General features: G+C 35.3%; 1 long non-coding RNA gene and 1 pseudogene across 1 annotated transcript in view; one reads left to right on the forward strand and one right to left on the reverse strand.

Annotated features, from left to right (window-relative positions):
- The window catches only part of LOC117975628 (uncharacterized), a 698,477-nt gene that overhangs the window by 258,681 nt on the left and 418,000 nt on the right, over nucleotides 1-21,796 (reverse strand). The window lies entirely within an intron of this gene.
- On the forward strand, nucleotides 1,205-6,032 carry LOC100970775 (probable ATP-dependent RNA helicase DDX6; annotated as a pseudogene).

Genomic DNA, 21,796 nt, shown 5'->3' on the forward strand with positions numbered 1-21,796 from the left:
TCCAGAATCTACAATTAACTCAAACAAATTTACAAGAAAAAAACAAACAACCCCATCAAAAAGTGGGTGAAGGATATGAACAGACACTTCTCAAAAGAAGACATTTATGCAGTCAAAAGACACATGAAAAAATGCTCGTCATCACTGGCCATCAGAGAAATGCAAATCAAAACCACAATGAGATACCATCTCACACCAGTTAGAATGGCAATCATTAAAAAGTCGGGAAACAACTGGTGCTGGAGAGGATGTGGAGAAATAGGAACACTTTTACACTGTTGGTGGGACTGTAAACTAGTTCAACCATTGTGGAAGTCAGTGTGGCGATTCCTCAGGGATCTAGAACTAGAAATACCATTTGACCCAGCCATCCCTTTACTGGGTATATACCCAAAGGATTATAAATCATGCTGCTATAAAGACACATGCACACATATGTTTATTGCAGCACTATTCACAGTAGCAAAGACTTGGAACCAACCCAAATGTCCAACAATGATAGAATGGATTAAGAAAATGGGGCACATATACACCATGGAATACTATACAGCTACATAAAAGGATGAGTTCATGTCCTTTGTAGGGACATGGATGAAACTGGAAACCATCATTCCCAGCAAACTATCGCAAGGACAAAAAACCAGACACCACACCTTCTCACTCATAGGTGGGAATTGAACAATGAGAACACATGGACACAGCAAGGGGAACATCACACACCGGGGACTGTTGTGGGGTGGGGGGAGGGGGAGGGACAGCATTAGGAGATATACCTAATGCTAAATGACGAGTTAATGGGTGCAGCACACCAACATGGCACATGTATACATATGTAACAAACCTGCACATTGTGCACATGTACCCTAAAACTTAAAGTATAATAATAATAAACTTTAAAAAAAATAAATAAATTTATACGTAATTTACCATACTAAAGAATGCAGCGCTAAGTGAGAAGCAACTGAAAGAACTAAGATCAAATGTGATAGTTAAGACTAAATATAGATTTGGGGAGGTTCAAGTCAACAATAAAGGACCAAGGGTTCCGAGCTGCCTCGTTAATTGACGTGAGCGAATTCAGATGTAACTCAAGCTTCATAGAGGGCTTTTCAAAAATAAAAAGCTGATTCCGTGCAAGAGAGCAAAGTTGCTGCTTACTGTTCAGAGACTTACAGGTGCTTGCCTGCATTGCAACAGGGACTCATTTATTCAGCAAGACTTATATTTTTCTCTTCGTTTTGGAGAGCCTAATAAACTGTTATTAGAATTTCTCGACTGACTTTCAAAATTTTGATGTTTGAAAGACAGCTTTGCAACTAAAACAGCATGAGCACGGCCAGAACAGAGAACCTTGTTATAATGGGCCTGTCCAGTCAAAATGGTCAGCGGAGGGGCCCTGTGAAACCCAGTGGTGGCCCTGGAGGAGGGGGCACACAGACACAGCAACAGATGAACCAGCTGAAAAACACTAGCACAATCAATAATGGCACCCAGTAGCAAGCACAGTGTATGACCACCACTATTAGGCCTGGTGACGACTGGAAAAAGACTTTAAAACTCCCTCCGAAGGATCTAAGAATCAAAACTTCGGAAGTGCCCTCCACACTCCAAACAAGAAAATGAGTTTGAAGATTATTGTTTGAAACGGGAGTTACTGAAGGGAATTTTTGAAATGGGCTGGGAAAAGCCACCTCCTATTCAGGAGGAGAGCATTCCCATTGCTTTATCTGGTAGGCATATCTTAGCTAGAGCAAAACATGGAACAGGCAAGAGCAGAACCTACCTCATTCCCTTACTTGAACGGCGAGATCTGAAGAAGCACAATATACAAGCAGTGGTGCTTGTTCCGACTAGAGAGCTTGCTCTACAGGTCAGTCAAATTTGCATCCAGGTCAGGAAACACATGGGAGGGGCCAAAGTGATGGCAACCACAGGAGGAACCAATTTACGAGATGACATAATTAGGCTTGATGATACAATGCACGTAGTGATTGCTGCCCCTAGGAGAATCCTGGATGTTACTAAGAAAAGAGTAGCCCGGGCGTGGTGGCTCACACCTGTAATCCTAGCACTTTGGGAGGCTCAGGTGGGCAGATCACGAAGTCAAGAGATCCAGACCATCTTGGCCCATGTGGCGAAACCCTGTCTCTACTAAAAATACAAAAATTAGCTAGGCTTGGTGGCGTGCGACTGTAGTCCCATTTGCTTAGGAGGCTGAGGCAGCAGAATCGCTTGAACCTGGGGAGGCGGAGGTTGCAGTGAGCTGAGATCATACCATTGCACTCCAGCTTGAGCAGCAGAGGGAGACTCCATCTCAAAACAAGAAGAAGAAGAAAAAAGAGTAGCAAAGGTTGATCATGTCCAGATGATAGTATTGCATGAGCAGACAGATAAGTTGCTGTCACAGGATTTTGTGCAGATAATGGAGGATATTATTATCATGCTACCTAAAAACAGTAAGATTTTACTACATTCTGCTACTTTCCCTCTTAGTGTACAGAAGTTCATGAATTCCCACTTGCAGAAACCCTGTGAGATTAACCTGATGGAGGAACTAACTCTAAAGGGAGTAACCCAGTACTATGCATGTGTAACTGAGCTTCAAAAAGTACACTGCCTCAACGCACTTTTCTCCAGGCTTCAGATAAACCAGTCGATCATTTTCTGTAACTCCTCTCAGCAAGTTGAATTGCTAGCCAAGACTTCTCAACTAGGTTATTCTTGCTTCTATATTCATGCTAAAAAGAGGCAGGAACATCAAAATCGTGTATTTCATGATTTCTGAAATGGCTTATGATGCAATCTTGTTTACACTGATCTGTTTACCCGAGGTATTGATATACAAGGTGTGAATGTGTTAATAAACTTTGATTTCCCAAAGCTGGCAGAGACCTATCTCCATCGTATTGGAAGATCAGGTCGCTTTGGTCATCCTGGCTTAGCCATCAACTTGATCACATATGATGATCGCTTCAACCTGAAAAGTATTGAGGAGCAGCTGGGAACAGAAATTAAACCTATTCCAAGCAACATTGACAAGAGCCTGTGTGTGGCAGAATACCACAGCGAGCCTGTAGAAGATGAGAAGCCTTAACAAGCATGCTTTGACAAACTACAGACGGCTCGTTTGGATCTGTGACACATCGTTTTGAGGGGAATGCTCTTCTCTTTGTGGGTTTTTCATCTTTTATTTTGGAACTATGAAGACTTAAAAGAGCTGAGACATTTTTTCTTTTTTAACTGGTGATGAGAAAAAGGCTGAGAAGAAGGAATATACCTTTTTGGTTCCACTTGTTTGCACTATGTGCTGACTGAACATTAGTTGCACTAACTACTGGTTTTTAAAAAATGTTTTCTGGGGAAATGGGACAAGGAAGGAAAAGGAAGGAAAAGAAAGGAGAGAAGGAGAGAAACCCTAAAAAGAGAAGAATCTTAATAAGCACACAAGTTTGTCTATGATTTCAAAATTCTCCAACAGCTGACTCTCGAGTGCATTTCAACTTCTCCTGATTACTCATCCATTTTGTAAACCTGAAGAGCTTATTACTTATTTGTGCGAAGTGCCTTATGCTGTGAGACCATTCAGAATATCATCTTTCAGACATAGCCCAAGGAATCAACAATAGTAACTCTTTCCTTTTTTCTTTCTTTTTCTTTGAAAATATTTTGTCTTTTCATTTTAGTTTCAAGTTGAAGCCTCTTCCCTTTCTACCCAATACTCAAGCCCAGGGCTGGAAGATAAAACTCATTAGTAATTTTAGACACCATTTTTTTTTCTTTATGTGGAGGAGCTGATATACAACTGCAGTTCATCCACACTGTAAATACATGTATTTTAAAAAAACAATCCTGGCTGGGCGCGGTGGCTCACGCCTGTAATCCCAGCATTTTGGGAGGCCAAGGCCGGTGGATTGCCTGACCTTCGGAGTTCACAGCCAGCCTGGCCAACATGGTGAAACCCTATCTCTACTAAAATACAAAAAATTAGCCAGGCGTGGCAGCATGCACCTGTAGTCCCAGCTACTTGGGAGGCTGAGGCAGGAGAATTGCTTGAACCTGGGAGGCGGAGGTTGCAGTGAGTGGAGATTGCACCACTGTACTCCAGCCTGGGCAACAGACCGAGACTCCATCTCAAAAAAAAAAAAAAAAAAAAAAAAATCCCAAGTACAAAGTTCTTCTGGGCTGAGTAGATAAAACATCATCACTCCCAAAGCAAAGAGCAATCTATCATTGCAGGAGCCATATGACAAGACTTTGTGCTCTACAGCAGACACTAAAGACTGGTGTACACACGCCTCCCATAGCAGTATGGCGCTTGATGTGTAGACATGTCAGAGCCTTGACCCCCTTTCCTCTGTGGCAAAGCGTGTCCTGTAGAAAATTCGGTGTGTATACTTGTATAGACTTCGTAAATAAGTTTTTTTCTTCTGGGTTTAGATAGATAGATAGATAGATAGATAGATAGATAGATAGATAGATAGATATTTTGGATGAAGGTTGCTGGGATTAAGGAGATTAGAGTGATTATAGGAACAGCTAAAGATGAGAGGGGCTCAGTGTTATGCAACACAAATTCTAGAAAGTACTTTGGCCTCTTGCTGTAGAGAGCAGATTTCTATGGTACCCTGTGTTAGTAAAGGGCCCCAGAAATCTGGGATGTACTCTTTGCTGCCACACTGTCTCATCTAGTACCTTTGGAGTAGATTTACCAGAGAGAGCAAGGAAGCTTCAAAACAATGATAATTCAAGATTTTTTTTTTTTTGAGAAGCTCTGATTTTGCTTCTTCCCACTTTCTAAAAGTTTGAGGAATATGTGAAGCTCTGCAAACGGGGGCAAAGATTAATCTGCCTTGCAGTATGGGAATTCTGTTGAATGGCAGTGTCATTGAGCAATATATATATAAACCGCAGATTTGCATTTCAGAATATTAGCCAGTACCAGCTTTGGTAACGTTAGCAGTTCTGGAGCGTAATTTTCTGTAGATCATTTCCTCTAGTGTGTAAATGTGTTGCCCTCTGCCCACCTTGATACATACTCTTTTGCAGGAATGGGCAACCTGAGAGCTGTTAACTTGTTAACTTTCATGCTACAGAAAGCTGCTTGTCATTCTCTTGCATTGTAATAAGAATTGTCTGTCATTTTGTACTGTAAATTGCTGGTAAATGCTTTACAATCAACAGTGTTGCTTTAAATTGTGCCCCTCCCAACATGCTTGATGTTTGGCCTGATCTCCAGGCAAAAGGAGTGAGATGAATGAAAACCAGTAAACTGTTTTGTTTTTTTTTTTTAATGTTTTAGTTCCTTTTAACCCAGTGTACTAGGTCAATCAGGAGGCATTGGGAAAGGGGTAATAGTAACAATGCTCCCTATTATGAGGGACCAAAAAAGAAAAAAAAATAAGAGTCCAGGCTTTCACCTAGTCCTTAGAGCATCTTTCCATTTAACAATTCCTATTAAAGAGTCAAGCACCAAAACTAGACTGCTGCCTCTACAGGACCGTGTCCAGTAGTGGTATCCCAGATAGTTCAGATGCCACTCCTCATTAGAGGTTTTACTTCAGTAATACTTTCAATTTTGGTACTTGGTTTAATTTTTTAATTTTTTGGTTTTTCTGGGTTTTCTTTAGTAGATGTGGGAGAGAGGGTGCTTTGCCCCAAAAGGGAGGGTGTCTGCACTAAGAATTTAGAAACACCTTGGAAGCTCAAAACCTCATCAGAAACTGCCTTTAGCCACACTCCTGACCTTCTAGATAAGAAACAAACAATGAAATAAGTTATTAGGAATTAAGCCATGTTATTTTAATTTGCTATTTTTTCAACATTCTAGGTATCTGTAAATTTGTTATTGTGGAATCATTTTCTTACCAAATACCTTTATCAAAATTATTGGCCTCATGACAGCTGAAGTAAGTCAGCTTTTTGGTGAACTTTAGCAGACTTCTGTGGAATTGTAGTTGTACTTTATATCTCTAAAGATAGTTTTTTAAAACTCCTAAAGAAAATTTACTCTACTTTCTGATCTAAAAACTCATCTTTCAGGTAAAGAGTTAAGTGTCCAAAGGTTGTCACAATTCATGGGGTCAGAGGGAGCTAGACTGGCACCTGGACTCTGCCCCTCCACAGCTGATAGATTACAAGAGAAGTGCATTTAAATTCTCCAGTAGACAATACTGGGCAAGGGAGGGAGTAGGGCTGGGTTATTAAGACACAGGCTGCTGTATTTTAACCATTGGTTGTGGGGGATGGGGTGCCTGGAGAAAACAGTCACTGTTCCCTTTTTGGAAATAAAGGAAAAAAATTATTTTTTGTTCAGTAAAAATGGTAGAGAATTCCAGTGTCTCTAGCCACAAGGGACCAGTTCTACTAAGAAGTGAACAGTGGGAACTCAAAATTTCAGAAACATTGGGGAAGGGAAAATTGGCTTTTTGTTAATTGGCAGATGTTCCATTGGCGCTCAGTTTTTGTTGGGATGTGTTATGTTGTATGTACACATATATGGACCAGAGTCTGCTGAATTTATAAGGTTTAAAAATTATGGTAACATCTTGATTTTTGTTAATTTATCTCAATAAAAGCCCACTGGAACTCCAAAAAGAGAGAATAAATATAAATAACATTACATAATAAACCGACAATAAATGGCACAGCTTTTTTTAGAGTGAAAATATAAAATATTGTATTTTTATTGGTGAAAAAAATAAACCAGTAATTTCAATGTTAGTATGAACCTGATTCAGTAAGGCCAGAATATTAAAAAAAAAAAAAACACAAAACAATATCAATGTTATTTTGAACAGAAAGATGTATTAGGGAAGTGAATTTAAATGGAATAATGAAGTTTACAGTAAAGGGCATAATTTATAATGAATTTATGAGTTCTGATTTTTTATAAATTTGAACAGATGGATCAAAAAATTTTCAACAAACATACTATAAATTATTGGAATAAACAAATATAACAACAAACTGTATTAGGTCCATTGAATAATAGAGAACATGATAAAATTTAACCAATTTAGTTTAAAACATTGGTTTTATGTACATGTCTAGTTATATATTTACACATGAACTATATACATATATACATATGACATTTGGCATGTAAAATTATTTTGTATTTGGTTCAACAAGTACCAATATTATGACTGCATTATCTGTTCATATTGAAATATGAATGTTTAATAATAAAATGTTAACATCATCTCCTTAAAAAAATGCAACCATGTGAAGATAAAGGCAATATCCAAAATAATTATTGCATTAATCAAGGGCTTATATATCCAAAAAGCAAACAGAAAGATAGCAAAGCAGTACTTAGAGGAAATTTATATTATTTTTTAATAAAATTAAGTTAAAAACAATAAGCGCTGAAATACTAAAGCTAAAACATAATAAATAAATATTAGTTCCATAGAAAGAAGGAGATAATACAAATAAAGAGGGACAAATTAGCTAAAAACTCAGAAGAGAAAAACAGATTTTTAAATCCAGGGAAATAATATTTTAAAATATTTCAATGGGAAAAATTTCAATAAGAATGATCAAAGAAAACTAAGAAATGATAAGTGTTGACATTAGAAAGGAAAAATGAATACAGTCAGAAATATATAGTGTATTTAAACATTTAGAAAATATTGTCAATATCAGTATGCTAATAATTGTAGTGCCTTTATAATTAAACATATTTTAGAAAAATAGAAATATAGATATGTACCTCCCAAAAATATGAATAACTAAATGTATTCAAGACAGTTTCAAGAAATTCAAACCTCTCGAAATGTCACACTCTTTTCTGTTATTGTCTCCCAAATACCAAGTTCTGTGTGTGAGAGTTAATATATCTATTAGAATTTTTATTTGCCTTTGGCTTTTTTTACTCTTTCTCTTTCTGTCATTTAATATTATAACCTATATGAATGCTAGGCTTCTTCTTTTTTGTTATTACTCATCTGAAAATCATGGATATTTTTCCTAAATGTATTATCATCTATTCAATGCATTTTGCCTATTTCTGTAATGTCCCACATTAGTATACATACTAAAAGCATTTTATGTTAACTTATATTTTGAAATCTGCTGGAATATGAATTTTCTATACCAGGATATCTTATAAATTTCATCTATCTTGTATATTTTTCTCCTTCTACAGTATAATTACACATTCTCAAATATTAAATGTACACAACACTAATGCAGATCAGGAAGAGACGTGATGAATAAGAATAGAAAGCCTGATGCAAAAAGGTATAAATGTAGGTAACCTTTTAAAATTTGTTAAATAAAACATGTGATAGTCCTTATGAATAAAAATCACTATGGTCATCCCTGGAGAGTATCATGTAAGCTAAATAATTCTCTAAGATATAAAAAAGATATGTTTCATAACTTAAATGCTCTGAACAGAGTGATACGAAATAAACCACAAATGCCCACTTACAGGACTTATCTATTATTCTGGTCCAGAAAGCATGACTTTGATGTGGCGAGAAAGGATGTAGGCAGTCATGCAGCATGTCCCAGACCTCAGGAAGTTTTACTCACTTGTGTACTTTTTGTTTTACTGGTAAAGTTTGACTCTGGGAAATTAAAACAAAACAAAACAAAACTACTATTCATCCTATTCAAACCCAGTGGCTTACTATAGGCTTTTCTGGGGGAAGAAAGCCATTTCTAATGAGTATTTCACACAAAAATACTTTCCCCATGTATTCATTCAAATTCTAAGACTGAATTTATGATTAAAATTAAAAAAAAACAAAACGCCAAACCCTGTATGACTTTGGTTCCATATACTTGTGGCAGGAAAAATTAAAATTACTAAAATCATTTTATCTTTTTATTTAGAAAACATTTTATTAAGAAATGTTGTTCACGTGTTAAATAAAATTTTGGATTTAGTTTAAAAAAGCTAGATACCCAGGATTTTGAAAATGCTTCACTGATGCGAATTGTAAAATAAGACCTCAGCTAGAGTCAGTCATCCGATTGAGACATTTTTCACAAATATATACATACTATTTTATGGTCATTACATAAGCAGGTTGTTTTATCTTCTATTGCAGCTTCATTTTGCCCTAGGGAACGCAGCTGCCAGAAAATGTGTTATGATTACATGCATGTCAAAAAAGATAGTACACACTTCACTAAAATGTACTCATTCAAAACATTCATTTGGCAACCTCCAGCTGCTCCATATTTAATACAACCTTGAAATTACCTGCTGTATTGGAAATTGAGAGCAAGATTTATTTCAGTGGAAATATACAACTAATTGGATAATACAATTTTCTGTTTATTATTTTAAATTTTAATAACAAACCACTTTTAGATAGGTTATTTCCTCTAAAAAGGAATTTACTACAGTCAATTAGAATACTGTGATGTAGCCATAGTGATTTAAAACCATGAATACTTACATTTGGAAAAAACAAGACATATATTGATTCTTTCAGTAATACTTTACGCATGACTAAAAAAAATTGTTATGAAAGTATAATGAATTTCCTTTTTATTCATTTTTGTTATTTTGACCAATCATTTGTTCATGAGTAAGCTCTAGAAAGCTTTTCTTTTTGTCAAGATGCATTCAAATAATTCCAGAAATCATCATCTAGCCATTAAAAATTTATATAATACATCAACAATAAAATATATCTATTCATTTCAAATCTCTTCTTGACGGTTATGCTAAAAAAGTAAAATATACGGCCGGGCGTGTTGGCTCACACTTGTAATCCCAGCACTTTAGGAGGCCGAGGAGGGCAGATCACCTGAGGTCGGGAGTTTGAGACCAGCCTGACCAACATGGAGAAACCCCGTCTCTATTACAAAAAAAAAAAAAAAAAAATTGGCCGGGCACGACGGTGGGCGCCTGTAGTCCCAGCTACTAGGGAGGCTGAGGCAAGAGAATCGCTTGAATCCGAGAGGCGGAGTTAGCAGTGAGCCAAGATCACAAACTTATTTGCACACTGATTAAGCAATTTATGGTTGCAAATTCTCCCAGAACTTTTAGGTAATTTTTCTACATATTTTTAAATGATCACTCCACAGTGGTTTTATATCAATATTTGCTATCACTATTGGAGAGATCATTTGTCCTTATTCTGCAAAGCTGAATCCTGTATGCCAAATGCCAGCATCCTACACATTAATTTAGGCAATTTTAATACACATTTTAAAAAAGAAAATTATATTTACATCAACATTATACATCTTCCACTATTTCATAAAAATATCACATATAAGTAGAAAACTGTCCAATATTCTTCTCTCTAGAAAAAACAGTGAAAGATCTGGACTAAAAATTCAATATCTAGCCTCCTCATAAGTTAATACATTAGCTGAGGAAAGATACTACATTGATTTAGCTTGAACTTTCCTTCCTCTGTCAGGCACTTTAGGGATTAACTATTTTATCATTCGGTCTGGGTTTTCCAATTTTTTCTTTCAATATCATCACACTTCATGGCGCTTTGTTGACAGTGGTTTATTCTGAACCACTTTTTGAATTCCCTTTGATTCAACATTTGACTCCCAAGGTTTCTAATACTATTCACCTATCACATACCACTTTGCCCTGATCTGTTCTAATAGGTCCATAAGATAATTTTCAAAGAAATCAGATGCTATTCTTGAAATGGACTTCTGCCTTTCCTATTTGTGAACAGTTAACATGATTCCACATATAAATTCAAAAGCACATTTGGAAATAATATTCTTTTAATTAGATGTTCTGCTTACATGTATGCACCTTCATGAGCTATTAAAACGTAGAAAATCCAAATCTGAGACAATAGCATGCAAATAAATGGTAGCAGAATACAAGTGACATAATATAGTCAAGCAATGGTCATAGTATAATTTAGCCTAGGTATAGCTTGACATCATTTATTTGAATTTTCTAAGCAATTAAAATATTTATTTATTGCTGGATTATTTCATTAAGGGCCCATATTACCACAAATAACATTTGTTTAAAGCATACTCTATGTAAATCCTTGATTAAAGATTTAGAGAAAATAGGATGGCTTTTGTATTTCACAAAAGATCTGATCTAAAGTGATCATAACACATATTCAGAAACAAGTACAAAATATTACCATTGCCAAAATAAAAGGTTTGCTGAATTATAGCATGGATTTCTGAGATGTCATTCCATGGAGAAATATCTTTGAAGATATAAGTAGAAGCAGGCTCTTTATCTGGGCCATGAAAAATGGATGACATAGAAAATCATATTATGTTATTGTTTTGGTGGGATTTAAAGGTCAGTATGGTTCAAAAGTTCATTTGTTTCCTGACTCTATCCTTTAACATGTCCACCGTTGTCCCTTCCATCAATTTCTTTGAAGATATTTATTTGAATGAATCACAACTTCATACCTACTAAGTCAGCCAACTTTAGCTGTAGAGATTTTGTAATAGAATAGTTTCTGTGGAATCTATCTCTTTGTACACTATATATGTTATTATAAATTTTAATCATGTAATACATACAGAAGGTTTTGAAATGAATGTTTAAATTCTCCAAAGATATACGTTCATGAGGAGAAAAGAGTTATACACATATACATAAACTTACAAACCAATTTACACACATGTACAATGTAGATGTGTTGCTGAAATGACATATATACTCCCATAGTATTCAGATCATAATTCTTCAGGAACTGTATTACTCACATATTTATAGAGCAAATAAATCCAATCCTTTCATATTTATTTTTAAAATAGATATACAAAATAATAGACTCTATTCTGAATGTTGTCAGATTTCAAGATTTTAATATATTCTGAGCCTAGAAGAAAACTGCATATGAGACTATCCATGCATTATTGTTATTTATAATAGTTGTGATGTCCATATACTTGACATTTAAGTAGATTTATTGCTTATACTTTTTCCCTAAATATTTTAAACAGGAGTATTTAATAATTTGCTAAAACATCATTACTAAGAGTCCCTTAGATTCTATTGAAACTCAAGTCAGTGATTTACTCAGGAGCTCTAACTGGCTCTGATTTTATGAAAGAATCATATTTCTTGAAAAATTCTTCTTCATAGATAAAACTGATGATATATTTACACTATTGGTTTATTTACAGAAAACTGAATTTTCACATGAAAATTTATGTAAGAGAATATTACATTTAAAATTTATTTTATCTGATTATTTATTTATTTATTTTTTAGACGGAGTCTTACTCAGTCACCCTGGCAGGAGTCCAGTGGTGCGATCTCGGCTCACTGCAACCTCCATCTCCCAGGTTCAAGCAATTATCCTGCCTCAGCCTCCAGAGTAGCTGGGATTACGGCACCCAACAACATGCCCAGCTAATTTTTGTATTTGTAGTAGAGACGGGGTTTCACCATGTTGGCCAGGCTGGTCTCGAACTCCTGACCTCAAGCGATCCGCCCACCTAGGCCTCCCAAAGTGCTAGGATTACAGCTGTGGGCCACTGTGCCTGGCCTCATCTGATTTTCAGTACAATATCTGAAAGATAGACAAGTACATTCATTTTTAACAAAACACGGCAAGTCCTCATGCATGTCTTTGATTGGTTCTTGGAAACTGTGACTTTAAGCAAACAACGTGTAATGAAATCAGTTTTACCACGAGCTAATTGATTTAAACAAAAGGTAAGTTCCTATGGCACATTTCTGATCACAAAACATCAACTATTTTCTAAATGAAGACCAAGATAATTATAATATTAAAATTAAAATACATGTGATTCATATATGCACTTAAGAAAGATTAATAAAAACAAGTAAGACAATTATTAACTCCATTATTTCAGTAAGGATCATGGGTGACCAGAGGCTATCCTGGGAATTCAGGGCACAGGTGGGAACCAACAGTGGACAGGATGCCATCTCATTGCAGGGCACGCACACACACACACACACACACACACACACACACACACACACTCATTCAGAATGGGACAATGTAGAAATGCCAATGAACCTAATGTGCACAGCTTTGGGATACTGAAGGAAACTTCAGTACCCAGGAAAAACCCCACAGACATGGGGAGGACATGCAAACTTCACACTGACAGTGGCCCCCGCCAGGAACCATTTTTTTTTCCTCATCAGGTTTATAACAAAAGATGGTGAACAAAATGTTATTTGAAGACCTGCTATATTTATTACTTACCTACTCAATAAATAGTATTCTGCTGAACTGGGCTATAAAAATGATTAAACCACAGTCTCTATCTGGGAAGAGTTCAATATAATTGAAAGTATTTAAAGTGATTGGGATATAGTACAGACTACATAAATTTAGTCTGTATAGTTTGTAAAGTTGAAGAGGCTGAATTTAATATATATTTTGTCTTAAAAAATGTTTTAGGAAATTACAGTCACACTTGGCTTAAATAACAAGAGAGAGAATTTCCTAGAAGAATGTCACGAATCAATTGCTTATTGAAATTCAGTAGATTTTTAACAGCTAGAGATGAAGACTATTTTAAACCCCTATTCTTCTTCACCCTAGATTTAGGAAACATGAGTATAGTAAGCATTTGGCAAAGTCCCCTGATGAAAGTAGGAGCTCAATATTCATTTGCGTTATGAATAAATGAATTGCACCTGTTTAGGATACTTGGATCTGTTCACCTAGAAGCAAACAAATAAAAAGTAATTGAGAAAAACATAGTCAGAAATGTTTATATTTCTGAAAAAAATTACTGTGCATACATTTCTAAATGAAAGTCTTTAATTAATTTAATATTACCTATAAAGGTTAATAAATAAGTCTCTTTCCCAATAGCTATAAGTAATTTAATTTTAACAATTTTCTGTGAGATTTTTTATTGTCTTTAGTAAGCCACATCCATGAAAAGCATATGATTATATTAAGGAAACTGAAATACTACCCCTTTCACCGCATGATAGCCACATTACACCCATGCTGCAAAACACTTAGAGGACGCAAACACGCTTTGGAAACTTGGTTTGGAAAACTAAACCAAAGAGTGAAAATGTAGGCTACATATTCAATTAATGCTTACAATAATGACAGCCTTCAAAATAAGTGTTACTTAAGTATTATTTAAATATTTTATTCTGGCTGGGGGTGGTGGCTCACACCTGTAATCCCAGCACTTTGGGAGGCTGAGGCAGGCAGATCATTAGATGTCAGGAGTTCAAGACCAGCCTGGCCAACATGGTGAAACCCTATCTGTACTAAAAATACAAAAATCAGCTGGGCATGGTGGCGCACACCTATAATCTCAGCTACTCGGGAGGCTGAGGCAGAAGAATCACTTGAACCTGGAAGGTGGAGGTTGCAGTGAGCTGAGATCGTGCCACTGCACTCCGGCCTGATTGTGCCACTGCACTCCAGCCTGGGCAACAGAGCGAGACTTCATCTCAAAACAAACAAACAAACAAAATATATATATATATTTGATGATATAACTATGATATCAAAAAAGAATGCTAGTGCAAACATAGGTGTCATATATATATGTATGTATATATTTGTTTGTTTCTTTTCCAGAGGTAAACAAAAAAAGACAACATTTGGAAACTTTATTAGGAAGAATAACGACTGATAACTACTTAACGTGATGAAATAATGCTGTTCTCAGATGAAAACTTAGGTGTACTTTGCAATTTAGTTGCGCTTTGCAAGTTTATATTGGTTATCTCATGAAAAATATTAAATAAGTATTGAGGAGGCAGGTTATGATGATACTGAAATGCAGGGAAGAGTTCAGGAACACCTGGGCACTGACTGATCAGCATACGATGTTGTCAGGGTTAAACACCTAATCGACAAGAAGATATCGATGTTTGAAGCAGTTCCGTTAAAGGGACTACACAAATTGTTGGTCGAATTTATCCAGATTGATGATATAACTATGACATCAAAAAAGAATGCTAGTGCAAACATAGATGTCCTAACTTACTGAAGAACTTGATACATTGATTGCCCAATTACTCTACTTGTAATTCCTAACATATGATACTTTATTCTTTTGTAATGTTCCCTCTTTTTAATTTTTATTTCTATAGATTAATGAGGTATATTTGCAGGTTTGTTACATGGCTATATTGCACAGTGGTGAGGTCTGAGCTTTTAGTATACCTATCATCTGAATAGTGAACATTGTATTGAATAGGTAACTCTTCAACCCTCACCTCTCTCATCCTCTCCTCTTTTAAAGTTCCCAGTGTTGATCACTCCACTCTGTATGTCCATGTCTGCCCATTATTTAGCTCCCACTTATAAGTGAGAACATAAAGTATTTCATTTCCTGGTTCTAAGTTATTACACTTAAGATAATCGCCTCCGGCTCCATCCTTGTTTTGGCAAAGGACATGATTTAATTCATTTTTATGGCTGCATAGTGTTCCATGGTGTATATATACCATATTTTCTTTATCCAGTCATCTGTTGATGAGCACTTAGGTTGATTCCATGACTTTGCTATCTTGAATAGTGCTGCAATAAACATATCAGTGCAGTGTCTTTTGATATAACAATTTATTTTCCTTTGGGTAGATACCCAGTAGTGGGATTGCTGGGTGATACTTCATTCTTGATTTACTGCTGGCCAGGCACCCAAACCTTCCATAAAACAATCAAACACTCTGCTCTTTCCCACCTTAGAACTTTGCATAAACTGTGTCATTTTCTTTTTTTCCTTTGATTTTCTTTCTTTCTATACATATATATATATATATATATATATATATATAATACTTTAAGTTCTAGGGTACATGTGCACAACGTGCAGGTTTATTACATATATATATACATGTGCCATGTTGGTGTGCTGCTCCCATTAACTCGTCATTTACATTAGGTATATCTCCTAATGCCATCCCTCCCCCTACCCCCCACCCCACAACAGGCCCTGGTGTGTGATGTTCCCCACCCTGTGTCCAAGTGTTCTCATTGTTCAATTCCCAACTATGAGTAAGAACATGCGGTGTCTGGTTTTTTGTCCTTGTGATAGTTTGCTGAGAATGATGGTTTCCAGCTTCATTCATGTCCCTACAAAGGACATGAACTCATCATTTTTTATGGTTGCATAGTATTCCATGGTGTATATGTGCCACATTTTCTTAATTCAGTCTATCATTGTTGGACATTTGGGTTGGTTCCAAGTCTTTGCTATTGTGATTAGTGCTGCAATAAACATACGTGTGCATGTGTCTTTATAACAGCATGATTTATATTCTTTTGGCTATATACCCAAAAATGGGATGGCTAGGTCAAATGGTATTTCTAGTTCTAGATCCCTGAGGAATTTCCACACTGTCTTCCGCAATGGTTGAACTAGTTTACAGTCCCACCAACAGTGTAAAAGCGTTCCTATTTCTCCACATCCTCTCCAGCACCTGTTCTTTTCCTGACTTTTTAATGATCACCATTCTAACTGGTGTGAGATGGTATCTCACTGTGGTTTTGATTTGCATTTCTCTGATGGCCAGTGATGATGAGTATTTTTTCATGTGTCTTTGGCTGCATAAATGTCTTCTTCTGAGAAGTGTCTGTTCATATCCTTTGGCTACTTTTTGATGGGGTTGTTTGTTTTTTTCTTGTAAATTTGTTTGAGTTCTTTGTAGATTCTGGATATTAGCCCTTTGTCAGATGAGTAGATGCAAAAATTTTCTCCCATTCCGTAGGTTGCCTGTTCACTCTGATTGTAGTTTCTTTTGCTGTGCAGAAGCTCTTTAGTTTAATTAGATCCCATTTGTCAAATAAGCACTCCTCCTTTCACTATTGATTTGGTGATTGTTCCAATAATAGGCTATATTTTAAATGTTTTATCCTCAAAGGGTTCTTGCTTGAAAACCGTGTTTAAATAGATCATTATATGATTCTATTGCAACATCTGATTAATGTATATTAAATGCTAACATACCATCTTGATACAGTATAGATCTGTGTTCCCACCCAAATCTCATGTCAATTGTAATCCCCAGTGTTGGAAGTGGGGCCTGGTCAAAGGTGATTGGATGATGGGGGTGGATTTCCCCCTTGGTGCTGTGCTCATGTTAGTGAGTGAGTTTTCATGAGATCTGGTCATTTAAAAGTGTGTGGCATTTTCTCCACCCTCTTACTCCTCCTACAGCCATGTAAAAAGTTCCTGCTTCCCTTTCCATCTTACGCCATGATTGTAAGTTTCTCGAGACTTCCCCAGAAGCCAAGCAGAAGCCTTGATGCTTCCTGTACTGCCTGCAGAACCGTGAGCCAATTAAACCTCTTTTGTTTATAAATGACCCCATCTCAAGTATTTGTTTATAGCAGCGTGAGAACAGACTAATACACATATATTACACAGTAAATTATCATTGTCATCGCTAAGGTCTATAAAGTTATCACAAATACAGAATTTGTCAACTAACTTACTTTGCACGTTTGTATGCCCTCTAGAAACTCTGACTGAGTTCAAATAAAGACAAACCCTAATAATGAAGGTTTTAGAGCTTCCAGACAGTAAATTGGTGACACTTTTATGGCCAGAAAGCTTTGGGAGAGATTCAAACTCATTCTTCCCATTTCAGTGGTTTCAAAGCTGCTTATTTCTCAGCTACTATTACGGTAAAGTTGTTGGTTTTCAAGACTATTTTGGATTTGAGAAGAATGATTGGTAATCCGATAAGTGTAAATATCAAAAAATCACTGCTGTTTCAGAGGTTAAGACTCTTTTTTCTTGGTTAAACACCCCTGGATTCTTGCAAGACTTTGCTAATTGTCAGAAATGTGAAAAAGTTGATTCCGATAATTTTTGCCGATATTCTCATCACTTACAGAGTAATGCAGATTTTTATGATCCTTGCATTTCTATACATAAAGTATTTTCTTGCTTTCAAAATAAGAAAATCTAATGTACACTTCTAAAAGATTTTATTTAACTTGTATATTAAGAATGGAATCTTGATATGGTAAGTTGGTTCCAAGAACATTGAAGAAAGTTATACTGTTTATCAGAAAAGTATTCAGGTATATTTGTATACACTTTTTTAATATACAGGAATATTTGAATAAGATTTCTAGGTTAGATACAAATCTTGTTAATCTCCTAAAAGGCAATTAAAAAAAAAAAAAAACAGAGTAACTGACTTTTGGGTAATCTTTTCCTTGGAAGAATTTTACCTTGCAACAAATTAAGTTTGTAACTTGTAACTTAACTGTACTGCACTGTAAAAAAATAATAAATAGAGGCAAACACATACATGGTCTACTGGAAAATTAAAAATAATTCTTAAATTAGCCTCTTAAACCTCTATATTTTTAGCCTACTATTTGGTCCCTTTTTCTATTTCTTTCCCTCTGTTTTCTGATTCTGAACAAGAGTTAATTTTCCAGTCTCACTAATAATCTTTAGTAGATTCACACTTACATTATGCAACCTAAATTCATTTGGAAGAAGCAATATGCATAAAAAATATTGGCATTCATACAATAAGATTATATCCTTACTTAATTAAAATCATTTTTAATATATTGTAATAAGTAAAATTTATGACACCATAATGTATGATAAGATTTCCTTATTTATAGTTCACTTATAATGTCATTATTATATGAACATTTTTTTAAGTGACAAGAGAAATTTGTATTTTTTTCTTTCTTCTGAGACGGAGTTTCCTCTTGTTGCCCAGGCTGTAGTGCAGTGGTGCAGTTTTGGCTCACTGCAACTTCTGCCTCCTGGGTTTAAGCGATTCTCCTGACTCAGCCTCCTTAGTAGCTTGGATTACAGGCACCCACCACCACGCCCGGCTAAGTTTTGTATTTTTAGTAGAGACAGGGTTTCACCATGTTGGCCAGGCTGGTCTTGAACTCCTGACCTCAAGTGATCCACCCACCTTGGCCTCCCAAAGTGCTGGGATTACAGGCATAAGCCACCACGCCCGGCCTACAAGAGTAATTTTTAATATATGTCACTAAGTGTTTTAAGTGTGGTGATAATGAATTAAATCACTAGTCATTCTATGCATTTCTATTTTACTTGAAATCTACAGTATAAAAAAGATCTCTGTGATTTTAAAGTGTATCTTAAATGAAATGTAAGCAACTCAATACTTGAAATAATTGTATTAAATCCAGTTTTAAACTCTGATTTGTAGCATAATAAGGTACTAACTAGAAAGTAATCATTTTTGTTTTAAAAATTCTTCAAGTTGTAAAAGGTTTTGCACTAAAACATAAAATATATAACTAACATTACATGGAAATAATAATTGTAAGATGAATTACCACTAACTGACACATTCAAGTACATTTTATTTTATTTTTTCAAAAGGGTTAATTCTGCTCTTCTCTCTCTGTCCAGATCTAACTGCATCCCCAGGCAGGTATGTTCCTGTATACTGATTAGTTGCCCCAAGGTCTCTATTAAACTTTGACTATATCTCCAGAGCTGTCAGATGAATTAACAACTAGGACTGCATTTTACATATAAAGGAATGTAACCTACTTTTCAAAACTTATTCATTCTGATATTAGTGCTGATGGACCACTTTAAAAAAAAAACTTATGTAAATTTCTTCAAATGAAGAAACATTTAGCTATCTACTGTTTCAAGGTGTAAACAACAAGCACACTAACGTACATTTACTTGTCATAAATACCATGTGAACTTGTTGAATCTATAAATTTATTTTCCTGTCTAACCTTTTAAAAATAGATCTGAGATTAAATATCATATCTTACATTGTTTGGCATATTAGCAGATATAGACATTTTGAAAAATCAGTATCCCAGACACTACTAGGAAGTAGTATGCTCTTATGCATGGAATCTCATGTCTTATGGCTCTTTCCCTGTTTCAGGTATTATTAATCCAAACTCGAAAAAGTATTCAAGATTTTACCGGTAACATTACATGATCCCAGGAGTGGCATTATAATATACCCTTATTGTGGGTTTATAATACTTTCGGCAACATATGACTGAAACTTCTAAAAAAATTAACGCTTCAGGATGTTCTTACATTTAAAACTGTACACTAGATAATTTAATAGGCATAAATTGTTGAGAGGAAAAGATTGATAGATCTTTGGGAAAATAAATAGAGTGAAAATAAAAGTACTATGGAAGAAAAGCCATGTTTCAATTGTGTATTAGGAACTATAACTCTATCCAATAAAAACTTACAGCAATGAAAAGAAGAGTGTTGAAGAGAAAAAAGTAGAGCAATAAGAATTAATTGAAAATAAACCATATGGCACTAGATTAAAGTTGGAGACATTACTATAAACTCATGTTTAGATATATGTTTAGATATATAGGCTATATGTATGTGTGTGTGTGTATACACATATGGCAACACACACACACACACACACACACATAGGCCTAGTGACACACCAATAAGAGCAATCACATCCTGTGCTCAAACCTCGTGTCTAAATGCCATTTTCTGATAAAAATGCCATTCTCTGATCTTCAGGGATACCTAGAGAAACAGTTTATTCTAGAGCTACAGCTCTAGCAAAATGCAAGGAAAAATACAAATTAAGTTTGGAACATCTTAGAGTGCCAGAAAGTAATGAAGTGCTCAAAAAATAAATGTTAGAATCATATGAAACAAACAAATAACACCACCAGCAACAAAAGGAGGCAAACTGAAAGAATTCCCAATGGGAAAAACTGGAACAATTTAAAAAACAAAAATTAATATCTTAATATTAGCTTATAACCCAAAGAATAAAATAAATATCCATGAGCCATACTGATATAAATAAAATATTGTATAATAAATAAATGCTGAAGAAGGGAGAAATCTTTCAAGGAAATGCCAACAAATTTATAATTTACTCAGAGACTCCCTTGCTGGGAGTCCACTCTCGAGTGTACACTGATCTAACTGATTAGGTTTCAAAGAGAAATGGATAAAAAGAGAAATGTAACTCGACAATAGAGAACTTTAGCAGACACTACCTTATTGAAGTAATTAAGGTTAATAGCTGTATCACCTGACCTGATATAAAGAAAAAATTACTTAATCTCTGTGACATTCATTTGAAAATCTCATACCCTATAATCATTAGGAAAATATCAGCCAAATTCATGTATAGAGACATCCAGCAAAATACCTGGCAGGTATTCCCCAAAATCTTCAAGGTCATGAAAGGCAATGAGCAATGGTCACAGGACACAGCAGACTAAGGAGGCACAGTGATTAAACACAATTTTGTATACTAAATTAGATCCTGAGATGGAAGAATGGAATTACTGGAAAAACTGAAGAAATCTGAATAAAATTTAGAATTTAGTTAATAGTGATGTGTTTTTATTGAACCACAACAATAAGATTTTGTTTTTAAAAAAGGCTTTGTAACCTTGTAGATGGGTATTCATGAAAGCTATGAAAAAGTTGTTGGATGTTGGAAAGAATGGAACTCTAGGGACAAAGACGAATGGTTGAGGTTGAACTTGATAAGGCATATGCACAAAAATTGAAAACCAAAACTCCAAAGTTACAACTCAGGAAGCTTGAAGAAATTACAATAATGTCAACAGCATGAATCTGAAAAGCTTACAACATCTTTGTAAACAGAGAAGGGCAGGTTCAGAATAGGAATAGGTGACAAGAGCAACATTTTGTTTGGGACAGGGATAGAAGTATGAGTGAGCAATATTTTGTTTGGTTTTCTTGTGTTTTAAGACATCGTATCTAGTCATGGTTTTTAAAGTACGAAAATACTTCTTCCATTTGAAGTACAATCTCTAAAATGTGAAAGAAAAACAAATGGAGAGATGATGGCATCCTTGACTAAAACTAAAAATAAGGCAGTTTAACCAGTAATAATTTAATATTC

This window comes from Pan paniscus, chromosome 14, assembly GCF_029289425.2.
Source record: "Pan paniscus chromosome 14, NHGRI_mPanPan1-v2.0_pri, whole genome shotgun sequence".
Lineage (NCBI taxonomy): Eukaryota > Metazoa > Chordata > Mammalia > Primates > Hominidae > Pan > Pan paniscus.